The following is a 15,341-nucleotide window of genomic DNA, read 5'->3' on the forward strand; positions in this document are numbered from 1 at the left end:
ACTGCTATGAAATATGTTATTTTAATTGATCACGATTTCAAATTAATATTTCATGTATAATTTAGTTTGTGTTTCTTCTATTGTGACTACTGAAAAAAGAAACATTTACTTTTTCATAAAGACTTAAAATTATTAATATTACCTATAGTAATATATTTACCTTTACTGTTGGTCTTAATTCTGCTTAAGGCAATGCTTTAAAATTTTGTTAATTCATAAAATTTGTATTACATACTACTATATATACCCCCAAAATTCTTCACATCTTTTGGGTTCAGAAAATTGATCATCTTTTCTTACTGCTGTTTGATAGCTTTATTAATTTTCAGATATGTTGATATGATGTATATTGTGCTATCTGCTAAAAGATGGGAAATAAAATGTTTTCCCTCAGGTTCTTGGTCAATGTTCTCAACACTGTGGCAAAGTATCAATACTATTTACACCATACTGATGTCCCTATGATCTGTTCTACTGATTTGTCTCCATTGTCCACTTTATACTGTCACTTATACTTCAGTCTTTGGCAAAATGTAACCTGTTGTGTATTCAGTTACTAAGAATACATTAGTTTACCTAGCTAAAACAAATTTACTATATATCTTTTATATTTCTGAATAACTAAGAAACATTTTGGAAGATGCATATGTTATAGATGTTTTACGTGTAAGTGATTTTCAAGTTTTTTTTTGGAAGAAACAATACATTCTGAAAGTATTTAGCTGTTATAGATTTTTTTGAAAAAAAAAAAAGGACCAAAACTTAACAGCTGACATTTTTTCTAATAACTTATTTTTTATTATAAAAATAATGAATGACTTTACAGTATGAGAACTCCTAAAGATAATTTTAGTTCTGTTTAGTTCAACAAAGATTTTTTTGAGTGTTTGCTGTATGCCAGCCCCTGTCCTTATATGAAGAACATACAAAGATCTGGCAGTAAAGTCAGATTATTTTGTGAAGGAAGACAGAGCATGTTAATGGTCAAGATAGTGGCCTAAGATTAATAACTTAAGTTTTTTTCTGATTTTCTTACTATTTGATCTATGACTTCTTGGCTCAGCCATTTTATATATTTTGCCTTTTTTGTTTCTTTCTAGTTCAGAAAAGATTAATTATTAAGTGACATTGACTTAGCAGAGTTAGATTGACTCAGGCATATGGAATATGGTGACATTTTCATATTCATGTAGTCTGTTCACTTTTTCTAATTAATGAACTGATAATTATGTCCTCCTATTTTTCACTTCTGTAAATGTTTATTGAATTCTTGCTAGTCAGTATTTAAGGAGTTGAAGGGAAAATAAAATGTTTAACAATTTATCATTTAGTACGGGAATTCACCATTTATAAAAATAGAATATAACAAAACATTAGTAATTGAGAGTACATACTTTTTGCTCTGCAATAGCCATTGTTCTATACAAGGTAATCTTTCTTATCTCATTTAATCCTTAGAAGGGCCTATATTGTCTCCAGATAATTTTTGATTCTCTTGTTTCACTCAAGTTTTTTTCTTTTTTGCTAACTCCACTGAGCAGCTTTTTCCTCCAAATCTATCTAAAATATCAATCCTCTATCAATGTCATTGCCTTCTTTTTTTATATACTAATAACAATTTAAAAAAATTCCCTGTTCTCCATCTAAACTTCTCCCATACAGTGGTTTATATTTTATATTTATTGTACTGAGTAATTGCATGGCACATACATCAATGGATGTGTTGGGTTTTATTTTTCCTTTAATTACTATAAATGTCTGTTGACATATACAAATTCAGCTACCTATCTCTCATGATTATCATAAATGTGTTATGAAATACAGATTTTTTTCCCCCCTTGGCAGATTTCTAACTTTGTCTATTTTTTTTTTGATAGTCATATAAAAAGAAGTAATAAGAATTGTCCTGTGAGGCTTTGAAGACTGAAGGTAATGTCCAATAATACTTTCTTGAATAGATTTTATCATCTTGAAAATTTTGTAATAGCCAAGGTTTTGGTTGTGGTATCAGATAATTCAGTTACTGCCTTTCAGCACATTAAATATATTTTCTTTGTCCACCTAATAAATAATCTGAACTAACAAATTGAAAGAAAAGAAAACTTCTGTAATCTCAGAATATTTCAACCTAACTGGATGTTGTTATACCCTTCTGTTCTCTATCTGGAGATATATTGTAGCCTATCTCTCTTTTTTTTTTTAATCAGTCTGAAACTCTGTTTTCTATCTTGTCCTTTTCTTAAATAGACATACTAGTTCATAGCCAAAAAGTCAGTATTTATCCATCCTCAGGCAGAGCTGTGCAGCTAACTATAAGAAATAAAAATACATTTGTTGGGGATGATGAAAACTGGTCATATGAGATTTAGTTGCTTCTCATTGTCAGTAGTCCAGAATTTCAGGCAAGAAGTTTACAATAGACTTGTGTTGCTGCATTGTGTATAAAGAGCTCATAGGGACTGAAGAAGGTTTCTTAGACAAGAGGGGGCTGTAATTACTTTGCTTCTTACATGCATGGTTAGATCTTCCAGGAGAATAACATGGTAGGGTAATTTATTATAGAAGAGTAAATCACAGATTACATTGGAGGGGGATGGGTGGTGTGATCTAACCATCAGTTTTGTGAATACATACACTTAAGCATGTGTGATAGCTTGTTTTTAATTTCTTTACACCAGTGCACACCTCAAACATTCCGTTTAGCAGTGGGATATGCAAATTATTCCAAATGCAGCAGCAGTACTTTCACCTGAATGTCAAAACTGTCAGAGAGCTTTAAATCAAATCTTTATAACATTAAAAAAAAAAAAAAAGCCAGCCCCAAGATTGAGGCACCATCACTGAAAAAACTTGATTCCTGTACTTTCAAACAGCTCCTGTATGTCAACAGGGTAATGTCAAAGTTCTAATTCACCTGCTTTCTAATTTTAACCTTTTAAGGATTTTATTTTATTTGGCTTAATTACAATATTTTCTACAAATTAATGATAAATGCCTTGATTAATAAAACCAAATGTCAGAGAAAATGACAACTTGATGAAAAATTAATACTCGGCAATATTTTTAAAGTACAGAAGTACTAGAGATATACTCTTTAATCTCATACTTCATCAGCTCTTTTGGAAGGTAGGTAGCTAGAATTCTCCTTACACCTAAGTTTTCAGGGTCATGTGTAGATGCATTTTAGCGATATAATTTTCAGCTGTTATTTTTACTACTAGCTGTTAGAAATATAGTTTTAATAATTCTTTGTCCCATAATATTCACAAAATTAAGGTAAACTCTATTTGTGCTTGGTTATATAGATGAAGCTACCTACATACTAAGAATTCAGATTGCAGCTGTGTTTGTGAGGGTGTGGGGGTGAGTGGGGATAATGTGTGTTGTAAGAGATCTCAGGAAGGAAAATGTAGTAGTAATTGGTGATTGGATGTATGCTGGTCTGTTAATTCATTTGGTAATGAACATTTCAGCTGTTATTAAAAATTATTCAGTAAAAACAATATATGCTATAGAGAACAAAGCCTTTCACAGAGAAATAGATTTTGAATGGGATTTGCTATTTTAAAATATATATTTTTCCAGAAATTACATTAAGAGACCTGAATACCAATAAAGTGTTTTAACTTGTATTTCCCCCACTGAAAACAGTTGATTAAATAAAAACCTGAATAATAACATATGACTTTTATTTTTCTTCTTTTACTACTGGAAATACTAGCATTGAAAGATTAAAAAACATCCATGTATTTCCATTCACACAAAAATCAGAATGATTTTTTAATTATGAATACTTAAATATTCAATGAAATGTTATGCAGAAGTGTTACTGTGAAGGATTATAGTTGTTGTTTTTTCCAGTTTTTAAAATTTCTTCTCTTTTATCAATATTAAGGATGAGGAAGTAACACTTTTGTGTTCAAAACAAAACTCCCTATTTTTTGAAAGATTTATTTATTTGTGCATACAAAACTGGGGTACAGGCCAGAGGAGCAGGGGCAGTGAGAGGATTCACCAGAGACAGAGTGGGGAGCAGAACAGGCCGATCTACAAAGTATACTACTAAGGGGAGCAGGGGGTGGTCAGGAGAGGTCTGCCGCTCTATGTGGGTCACCTCCAGGGTGGGGATTGAACTCATGCTGAAATGGCTTTAGCTTCTTAGTGCCATGCTTTAACCTGCTGTGCCATCAGGGAGGACCTTTTTTCTTTTTTCTTTTTTTTTAAAGGATTTTATTTCTTTATTTGTTTGTTGTTTATGCCTCCAAATTTCACAGATAAAGCTGCCAACTAAATGAGGTAACACACAATGACCTCATCTGTGTTGTACTTTTGTTTGCTTTGGTTATTCAGAAGGGCCACATAATACTCTGGCAGTGATGGATGCACTTTGACCATCTGTTTGTGTAACATCATGGTGGCCATACTTATCAATAGAAATTTTTGCCAAATAATGTTAAAATTCCTTTTTCTCTCTATCATACCAGTAGTTTCTAGGTATGTATGTGTATGTGTGTGTGTGTATTACTATATTATATACAGTATTACTACATATATATATATAGACATATACATACACACACACATATATATAGTACCTATATATATATTATTACTACATATATATATATAGTAATACTTATAAAAATGTGTGATGTAAACACAATTTTCTTTGTTCTTTTTTGGACATGTGTGTGAAGAATTTTTGTCTTCCTGTCACATTCTTCATATATATATGCATAGTAACATGCCTCCTATGTGTAGCAGGCATGTTACTATGCATAATATGACGATTAAAGGCAATTTGTGGTCAATATCTGTAAGTATAATTTATATCCACCTTAAGGGAAACCATTCTTCCATAGAGCTTTCTAGTACTGTTTAAATTTGTCGGTAGATTGTGTCAAAACTTCCCTTTAGTGATCTCTAAGTTTTATTGTCTTTGTGTCTTGCCTAGTTCCAGGCATCCTTTCTGTACTGGCAAAGCTGTTTGATGAGGAGAGGCCACCAGCATTGATGCCCTGATTGCTTATATACCTACCATGAATAATAGATCTGTCATCTAGTTAATCATTGCAGTGCAACTGTCTGTGTTCTCTCTTGCTGATCCCTGCCCAGAGGAGTTTAAATTTACTTGTAACAAAACTTCAAGTATGTTTCTATACCTGCATTTATTTGTATCCAAAAGCATCCATTCTTTTTTTCACATAGCAGTAAATAAGACATGGCTCACTATTTCGACAGTTCTCAAATTACATATTAAACATGTGCTTTTTCATGTTTTGTTTATGTTATTCAACATTCCATCAGTTTACTTCCTACTTTTGGTGTAGGAGAGGAACGGTGGCCACACCTGAAGGGAGAAATCCTCTGCTATCAAAATATTCAAAAGGATGCAAAACACTGTCTACAATAAGGTTATACTGAAAAAAAAATGAAGAAAGCAAACTTATTTCTTTTCCTATGATTCATTTTTACTTGTAAAGATATATAAGCATTTTGTTTCCCAGTTAATTCCGTCATTTTCTTGTATTTTAACTTATCTTGTAGCTGTATGATGCTTGGAAATTGTTTTAAAGCTTTTTGGTTTAAAATAAGCTATATGGATGGGTCAGTGAGTTACTGGAAAAATTACTAAATGCATGTTTTTTCTCATGACAATCACATAAATAATGCTAGAGAACATTTGCCACAACAATCCTCCTGCCTTTCTTGTCTTTATCCCTTCTTTCCAGCCTCCAGCAAATATTTATTGAATGTCTGCTCTATGTGTAAAACTTCTACATGTTAGATGTAATGCTGAGCAAAAGCAAAATTGTTCTTACCCTTAGGAGTTACAGTCTAATAGGAAGATATAATAAACAAATATCACAAATATAGTAATATAATTTGGGATTTATTTTGCTGGATGGATCAATTCTGTCATGGGCTTGAGATTTAGTCCAGAGTGAGTGGGGAAATTGTCTTTAAAGAAATCCTTTCTTTAAAGGATTTCGTTGTTTTTGTTTTTATTTTTAAAGATTTATTTATTTATGCATACAGAACTGGGGTACAGGCCAGAGGTGCAGGGGCAGTGAGAGGATTCACCAGAGTTAGAGTGGAGAGCAGAACAGGCAGATTGATGAAGTACATTGCTGAGGGGAGCAGTGGGTGAGTCAGGAGAAGTCTGCTGTGCCTTGTGGATCACCTCCGGGGCCTGGGACCGAATTGAAGCAGCTGTAGCTAGTTTGCAGTGCTGTGTCCTAATCCATTGCACTACCAGGGAGGGACCCTGTCTTTTTCTTGATAGTAAATTCCCTCTAGATTTAACAAAATGTAAGTAGGGCAAATTATTGCCAGTTATGGTTTAAGGGGCAAGAGGCCTTGGGATGAAGGCAGGTAAAGCAATATTTGCGTTAGAAGTGAATGATAAAGGAGACAGAAAACCTACTAATGACCTCCATAGTTCAAATCTTTGATTGAAAAATCATGGATATGGCCTTCCCTGGTGGCGCAGGGTGTTAAAGTGCAGCACTCAGAAGCTAAAGCCACTTCCACATGAGTTCGATTCCTGCCTGCCCTCGAGGTGACCATATGGTGTGGCAGACCTCTCCTGATGCGCCCGCTGCTTCCTCTATCAGCCTTTTCTGCTCCCCACTTTGTCTCTGGTGAAGCCTCTCGCTGCCCCTGAGCCTCTGGCCTGTACCCCAGTTCTGTATATGCAAATAAATAAATCTTTAAAAAAAAAAAGAAAGAAAAATCACAGATATTTCTAATATTTTAAAATATTTTTTTCTTTATAAAAATGATTTTCTTGTTTCTTTGGACATATGTGTGAAGAATTTTTGTCTTCCTTTCACATTCTTCATTATGCTCCTTTTGCATGATGGTATTTGGCCTTCTAGCTTTGCATGCACATTCAAAAGCATTCTAAGTCATTATGCTGGGCATCAGCCTGTTCAGTGTAAAGGCCATTACCTCTTTCAGTTGTCCACTTGGGCATATATTCTTTTTACTTTCAGAAAGATTTTATATGTATTCAGAGTATATTAGATGGATTTGTCAAATTACTCATAGATAATCATTTTTTTAAAGTTATAATTTGAGCTATGACCTTTCAAGCTGTGAATTATAAGGTTTGACCCTATGGTTCATTGTTTGACACAGCAGCCATTAATTATAGTTTTTAAAGGACACTTTATTTCAGTTAGAATTTGTGTTATGAAAACAGTTTAAGTATTTTCCCTTTAACTTTTAAAAATAAATACTGACATGTAAATGCATGGAAATGTAATATGTACATCAGCTATAGTAAATAGCTACTTCGGCTGTATATGCAAGACCAGATGTATTTTTGCATGTTTATAGAAACACATTAAGTCTTATACATACCTATAGATAGTTTTATATAATAACCTGTGAGTTAACACTAGCATCATACTTATTTTATGTAACTCTGGCATTAGGATGAGACCTACCTTTTAAATTTGTTTATTGGTGTGAAATTCTTTATTGCTAGTGAACTCTATGCTTCCTCTTTCTTTTCTTTGAGCAGTTATACATAAGTAGGTACCTATAAATACCAATGTATGAGAGTAATTTCAAAGTTCCCAAGATGTTTTGAAGTAGCATGTAGGGTGAGAATATAAACTGGTCAAGTGGTTTTTACAAATGTGTGTTGTTCAAGGTACTAAGATGGAAAGTACATAGCAGAAAGGTCAGTTTGGCTAGGTGCAGAAAGACATCCAAATGTGTGAACATTGCTGACATAGCCTCAGTTTTTAAAATGAAAGTATTTAATGAAGATAAATAATTCAGAGTACATCTTTACATTCAGAATATATAGTGTTCTGTTGCTATTTAAAAAAATAGATTATTTTGCTACTTATAAAGCATTTTTCCTCATTTTGTATTAATCCATGTTCTTGGTTGCTAAAGTCATAAAATTAAATCTAAAATACTTTGAAGTAGAGCTCCCTGTGGTGCAAGGTGTTAAGTCTCAGCACTCTGAAGCTGTCAGCAGCCAGCCACTGCAGCACAAGTTGCATCCATCTCCAGCCAGGGAGTTGAGCCACATGGCACAGCAGACCCCTCTGGCTTACCCGCTGCTCCCCTCAGCAGTGTATTTTAGTCAATCTGCCTGCTCCCTGCTATGTCTCTGGTGAATCCTCTCACCCACCTCCCCCCTGGCATGTCTTCCCTACACCCAGCTCTTGTATGCATAAATAAATAAAATAAATATTTAAAAAAATAAAATAACCATGGAGCTATGAATACTTAAAAACATCTGAATAAGTTTCTTAATGGTACATAACCATTCTGATGTATTTCAAGTATTTCAGAAATAGTTAATTTTGTTTATTCAAATTTATTTCTATGTTAAACACAGCGTGCTGGGTTAGATAGCAAAAAGTTAATAATCTAGGTAATAGCATTGAAAATACAGAACTCTTAAGTGGATCTTCTCAAATAGTATTGCTCTCCAAATTTTTCTCTACAAAATATATTTCCTTAGTTTGAATGTGCCACCTTACGTTTCTTTTAAACATTTTATTTTCATAGAAATAGCTTCATTTCATTTTCAATATTATATTACAACTTCATTTACCTAGAACTTCAGGTCAGGTGACATATAGTAACAGTTTATGTATAGAAAAATAAACTATAAAAGCTCAAAAACTTCCTCTATTAGAAATAAATTTACATTTGGAATTAGATATGCTTCAATTTTTTTTAACCTCGTATTACCTTTAGTGAAGCTCAGATGCTTGAAAAGTTTTTGTTTATTTAGTTATTTTTAAAATAATATTTTAAATTAAGGTAACATTGTCTCACAATGCTGTCTATGACTCAGAAATGTAGGATCCCTACCTCTTCAGCTACCACACTACACCAGAGCACCCAGAGTGGTCCACCATAGTCCATTGTGCCTCTTCCCACTTTCCTCTCCATCTTCCCTTCATCCTATAACCTTCCCCCCCAACCCGAAACACATACACTCTGGTAGCGTCAGCTTTATAGTCAAATTTCTATGGTTTTTGTATTTTATATTCTGTATCTGTATAAGAATGAAACTATTCTGCATTTGTCTTTTTCCTTCTGGTTTAATTCACTTAGCACAATTCCCATGCAGTTCCATTCATGTCACAAATGGCAAGAGTTCATCTTTCTTTATAGCAGAGTAGTTTTATATTGTGTATGTTGGGCTTATCTCTTATTTTACTTACCTGTCTTGTGAACATATTTGCTTCCAATTGGCTATCGCAAATAGTGTATTTCAGTCTTAACTACTACTGTGAGTTGGTTCACGAAGCTTTACATCTGAGTAAATCTCAGTTGAATGACTCAGTATCGTTGCCTGTGAAAGAAAATTAAAAGAATTACACTTAACATTTTGGAGTTATTATCATGGACTGGAGGTACTATATAAATTACTGGATTTAATGCCTGGCACATAGAAAAATGTTCCATAACTGGTAGGTATTTAACTTGGAGGAATCATCACCATTTCTCAAAACATTAAAATAATTCTTTTTAATGATTTCTATCTTTCTAATACATTTATTACATTTCCTCATGTATTCACCATATGTATTTCTTTTAGCTCTATTATTATTATCTACCTAATTTTCCCATTTTTAGTTCTGCTCCTGAAATTACTATCTTACTGCAACTATACTGTAAGAGAAAGAAGTAATTTCCCAAAAGAAATCATTATATTGTTATGAAGGGGAAACTGGTATTCCAAACAGAAGCAAGTATTTAACTCTTGGCCATGTGTTTAGCTACTTATAAAATATCATTGAAAAACTATCTAAGCAGTAGAAAGTTTTTTCTGATTCTATAGTTTGGATTGTATTATATTCATTTTAAAGCCATTGGTTTGTAGGTTTTTTTTTTTAAAGAAACTTTTGTCTCATTTAAATTCAGATAAACTAGTTGAGTGGTTTAAACAGGTAGATTTCTCAAAACATAGACATTATTAAACAGTTTAACAAAAAAAAGCTTTAATTTCATCAGTATAATTAATCATTTACAAATTTCCCAGAATGCCCTAGATGGTTATGAATTAACCAGCTCACACCACTAGCTTCCATTTGTTCAATCACTTAGACACATTTTTCGATTTTATTAGCAAAAAAAAAACAGTTCTTTAATCATTTGAAATAAATATAAAGGATTTGTAATTGCATTATGGTAATCTCAAAAACTGAAAATAGTTTCAGATAGGATTAGGAAAATTGAGTTTAATTTGCATGATTTATATAACCTCATCCTTGTTTAGTAAAGCTATCTTTTTATCTTCTCCAATTCTCATAGTTACTAGAAACTAATACAGATGACATTGAAAATTCTTATGAAGTTAGTCCCATTCAACTTTTTAAGTCCTGACTTCCAAATTTCTCTCCCACCCTTCACATTTTACTGCATCTCCTCTGCTAAACACATACTTCTCAGTTCTTACTGCTCATACTACTACTGCTATCTTCTAAATATACTATGACTGCCCTCCTTTGTGCTTCTGTTCTTCTTATTCATGTCTTCTATTGTTACATCATGTTAGGTTACCAGCAGAATTCCTATTTACCTTCTAATACAGAATCAGCACATCTTTTTCATGTGTTTCCTCCACATTCACTCATATGAGCCTACCACACTGTGACCGAGTCAGTTTTTTATTTAAGCCTGTCTTCTTTCATAGATGGTAATCTTCTTGAGGAAAGGGAGTAAATCCTTATTTTTGTGCCTATTCAGATCAGAGACTCAGTAAATGTCAATTGCATTGATTAGCCTAGCAGTAGACTTAGATAAACTATATTATCAGTTCTACTTAGAATTTATCCTTAGCATCCAGTAGAAGGAAAAAAAAAAAAAGTAGAAAGAAAGATTCTAACTAGGAAACAAAAAGATCCTAACTAAATATCTTTTGGGTACCTACTTGGTTTCTCTAGATCTGGATATGTTTTTGTGTTTATCTTTCTAGTTTAGTTAGGGGATGAAAGTGTTTGCTTGTATGCTGTAGTAAACTTAAATGCAACTTTAAGGCAGAGGATATTCAATGGATAACATACAGGATGAAACCAGTGCCTTGTCAAATTACTTTTAAATCTTAATATTGAAGATGATAATATTGAAGTATGAAAACAAAAATCTTAACTGTGTTTAATACTCTGAATTACACTAACCACTGTCAAATTGTACTTAGCTTGAAACAGTAAGTATGTATATAAATATATACTTACACCAGGATCAGAAAGTTAAGCAATAATAAACCTCTCAAATGGATCTACTTGGAAATCATTATAAAATAATAGCTCCTTCCCAAAGAAAGATGCAGTTGTGTTAAGGTTGTACTCATTTAATGATGTCTCAACTGAAACTGGTATCTTACTTGCTTTGTTCTACAGAAGCAGCTTTATAGATTTAAGTGCTGTGTATACAGTACACAATGGCACTATTAGCAAATCAGAATGAAGCCAAGGGAAAACTCATCTAGGATCCACACACCTAAATGCAGTTAGTAAACAGAGACACTAACTCTCATTAAGCATAATTAAGCCTAATATTGACTATAACTGTTACTTACTTTAAACTTCTCTGGAGAGAGTGTGGAGAAGGATTAATCCAGAAGATTGGGACATTAATTACTACCTCTTTCAAATTAAAGTTATCATCAGGTAGGTCTATATTCATAAATAAAACATAGGAGGGATTGAAAGACTGGAAATATGTAAATTTACTTTATAAAAAGGAAAAGTATAAATTGAAAAAAAAAATAAGTGAGCTGTGAGGGATGCCAGTCCCACAAAAATGGAACTCTGGCTAATTGCAACAACAATAAAAAAAAACTGAAATAATCACAGAAACGTGTTTTGCTTTATAATGGACAGAATCTGCTTCACAGGAGATTCTAGCTAAGAGTCTACTTTTTTTTTTTTTTTTTTTTTTTTTAGCGTAGCTCTGACACTCTTAAAACTAACGTGGGATTTGAGGAGTGGGGGAAAGGACTGGAGAATTCCTCTCCCCCAGTTATTAATAGACCTTTATTTATGAAATTGATTATAATGATTCTATAATTGTTTGATTTGCCAGTAAGAAGGCATAGTGCTGTTTTTTGTTCAGCCAAAATGATCTGGTAACTGGTCTCCTGCTACTATTTAATAATCTTCTTCTTGGGTGCAATCTAAGGAGTATGTTGTGGAGGATATAAAAATGTCAACTAAATTTAAGATCAACAGTTAAGTTTTATACTATACTGCTGTTCCAACACGGAAGTGAGGATCTGAGAGATGCGAATTTAAAGAGAAAAGCAAAGTAATGACAATCCAGACTTATCTACAAGCCTTTAAAATGTCTTCAAAATCTACCAGCTAGTCTGTTTTTGGTGAATAGATGTTATTATCTATTACTTGTTTTCTGTTTTCTTTCTAATAAGGAACCATAAATGCATTTCTGTACTTTCTTATTTCATCAGAGTAAGTTCCTCATTTTTGGACAATAACCCACATGTGGTTGTAGTTTTACCCAGGCTCTGGATCAGGCCTCATTGCTATCATGTTGAATTTTCTCTTTTCAGGTGCTTATAGATAACAGAATAATATAATATTGTGTGTGTGGAAAAAGGAGCCTAGAAAGTAATCCTTGAACATGTATTCATTTTTTAAGTGGATGTTAATTTTAATTTTAGAATAAAACCCCTAATTTTTCCTCCTAAATTTAAAGCTAGTTTCACAGCTCATGAGGTGAACTAGTGAAATAGAAATAATTAATGGACAAAAATCTATCCTTCATTTCCCCCATTGAACAAAAATTCACAAACTGGTTGGATGACAGAGGATGAACAAAAACACTGAGAGTAAGAGTACTTCTATCCTCTGTTCTTGTAATAATCGTGACATTACGAAATAACCATAACAATGGCACTCTTATTAATCAGACATATTTATACAGAAGTAGTGTTGGCTTCTGCTCTATATTACCTTTAGTTTTACATGAACTTTTATTATCTATGCTTATCAAAAGAGACATGGTGAATGAACAAAGAAGCCCTGTTATGAGACAAGTATTATTTGACATTTTGGGAAGCTCTTATTATAGGGTTTCCTCTTAAGTGAGAATAACGGGAAGGTTGTCATTAGTTGCACTATTACAGACACTCTGGATTTTTAAAAACAGAAATGGAGCCCACTTTTTTCCTTGAAGAAGATTTACCAGTTAAAACAATTAGAATGATCCAAGACTTCTGAGACTTGTCCCCCTAATGTCCTTGTTTTAACCTGTGAAACAGTGACCTCCTGATACATGTCTTAAGGTAATTATTTTTCTATTGGTTTACAGTATTGCCTAGATGTGTGGATCCAGTGTTCTGGGTTTTCTTTCTTTTTTCTTATTCTTTTTTTTTTTTTGTAAATGAATAATTATCTTTATTCTCCTGGGAAATCCGATTAAACTAAAATCCAGAAATCTTGCAAGGTATATATGCCTTATTGCAAATCAAATGCTTTTTATCTAGGTAATTTTGAGGTTTGCTTACCTAGCTTATCACGGGTCTCTCTGGAAATTATGGTGAAAACCTCACGATTTGGGGTAACATGGAAACTCAGTCTGAAAGTAAGTTGGCCTGTACTTTCAGAAACTAATTAGATTTCTGTACTTGTTTTCTGAAGGTTGGGTTAAAAATTTAAGTCCAAAGAATAAAAATAATACTGTTGAAAACAAAATAGATTAGTCACTACTGCTGTTTTGCATCAGATGAACTACCTGCTTGAGAAGAACAGTGATTCTCAGAGTAAAGGAAGTGAGATCAAAATTACCACCTGTGGGATCTTTTCAAATTTATCCCCCACCGCAAACCATTGTTTGTATTAATACTTGTCTTAGAGCCAGAGATACTAGAAAAATATTTGATAAATTGATAATTTGTCTTCTTCTAGTCTTTTAAAGTTTAAAATGTCAAAAATAAAGATTTTTTAATTGCAGGCATTTCCTGTGCCCCAATCATGCCTTCCTGATTGTGTTAACAGTGATTTGGGGGATACAGTTAAAAAGACAAACAAAACTTCCAAACGGCATGTAAGCTCTCAGGAAGAAAAGTAGACTGCCAAATTTGGGTTTAAAACACATGAAAAAGCAAGCCAAGGTTTTCTGAATGCATTTTGAAACATTATTAAATTCTTAACCATTCATCTACCCTATATAAGCAATAGAAAAGAACAAAACTGTTTTCTTATTTTGAAATACTTAAACTGAATCCTTTAAAAATTATTTACCTGTATTTTTCATTTAATATCTAATATTTTCTATTGAAATTTTCAACTGACTCTTGGAAAGATAAGTAAATTAATTTTAGCTGTTACAATACTACTGTCTCTTAAGTAGGAGGATACTTAATACCTGTTTAAATTAAGAGATCATCTTTTTCTGGAGACCAGGGAGTCTTTGGCTATGCACTTTAGAATGAAATGTTTTTTTTTTTAAGGAACATAAATTGAACCATAGGGCATTCTATATAGTTTTTTTTTTTTTTTAAAAAACTACTTATAAGGGACTTAATACTCAAATAGGTTTTGAAGATAACTCAGAGTAGTCTATATATACATGTCTTAATGTCTTGTATCCTCCACCAGATTGTGAACTGTGGGAGCAGGAATATATCAGTTATAACTTATATCCCTTTTAGTGTTTTGGATATTTCAGGTCTGTAGTGCATTTTTATTTTAGGTGATTCTTGCTTTAAATATGAAAAATTCACGTCAATGAGGAGAGTTACCAAATTCAATGAACTCTCTTTACATCAGAATGTGATTCATTTTTAATTTTCAAATATAGAATTTTTTCAAGGAAATAAATACCTTTATGACTCACAAGACATTAGTTTCTCCTAGTAGCTAATTATGTAACCTATGACCTAATCTAAATTAGTTACATTTTGCATTTATACCTTGTGTTTCTTAATGAAACTATCCTTTCATTTATTAAACAAATATTTATTATTATATGTATGAACTACAGAGCTATAGAGATGAAAATATAGTATATTTTCTTTTAAGGGATCCTAAATACAGTAGAATTCTCTAGGTATTAATAGCTTAAAAGAGAATCTACCAGTTAATATGGGGAGATGAAATTGACTTAGTTTGAGGAGGGGTTTGGAAAAGAAGATACCTATGGAAATGTGAAGGATGAATAGGACTTTGATAGGTGAAAAAATTAAGGAAGTTGTATTAGGGAAAAACATTTTAGGAAAAGTAACAGTTTATATGTAGACTGAGAGTATGAGAGACCTGGATCAAGAACAAGTGATTACTTGTTCAGCTTGGTTGCATCTTAGGGTGGAAGTAAAAAGTAAAACTAGATGGGTGGTA

At 32.6% G+C, this 15,341-nt stretch overlaps 1 long non-coding RNA gene across 1 annotated transcript in view; it reads left to right on the top strand.

The window, feature by feature from the left end:
• LOC105854337 overlaps positions 1 to 15,341 on the top strand; it is a 336,134-nt gene that overhangs the window by 88,103 nt on the left and 232,690 nt on the right. Inside the window, exon 2 of the long non-coding RNA XR_001146017.1 lies at positions 1,878 to 1,929. This is a non-coding gene — a long non-coding RNA (uncharacterized LOC105854337). The remainder of the gene's footprint in view (positions 1 to 1,877; positions 1,930 to 15,341) is intronic.

This window comes from Condylura cristata, unplaced genomic scaffold (assembly GCF_000260355.1).
Source record: "Condylura cristata isolate star-nosed mole 26May11 unplaced genomic scaffold, ConCri1.0 scaffold00003, whole genome shotgun sequence".
Lineage (NCBI taxonomy): Eukaryota > Metazoa > Chordata > Mammalia > Eulipotyphla > Talpidae > Condylura > Condylura cristata.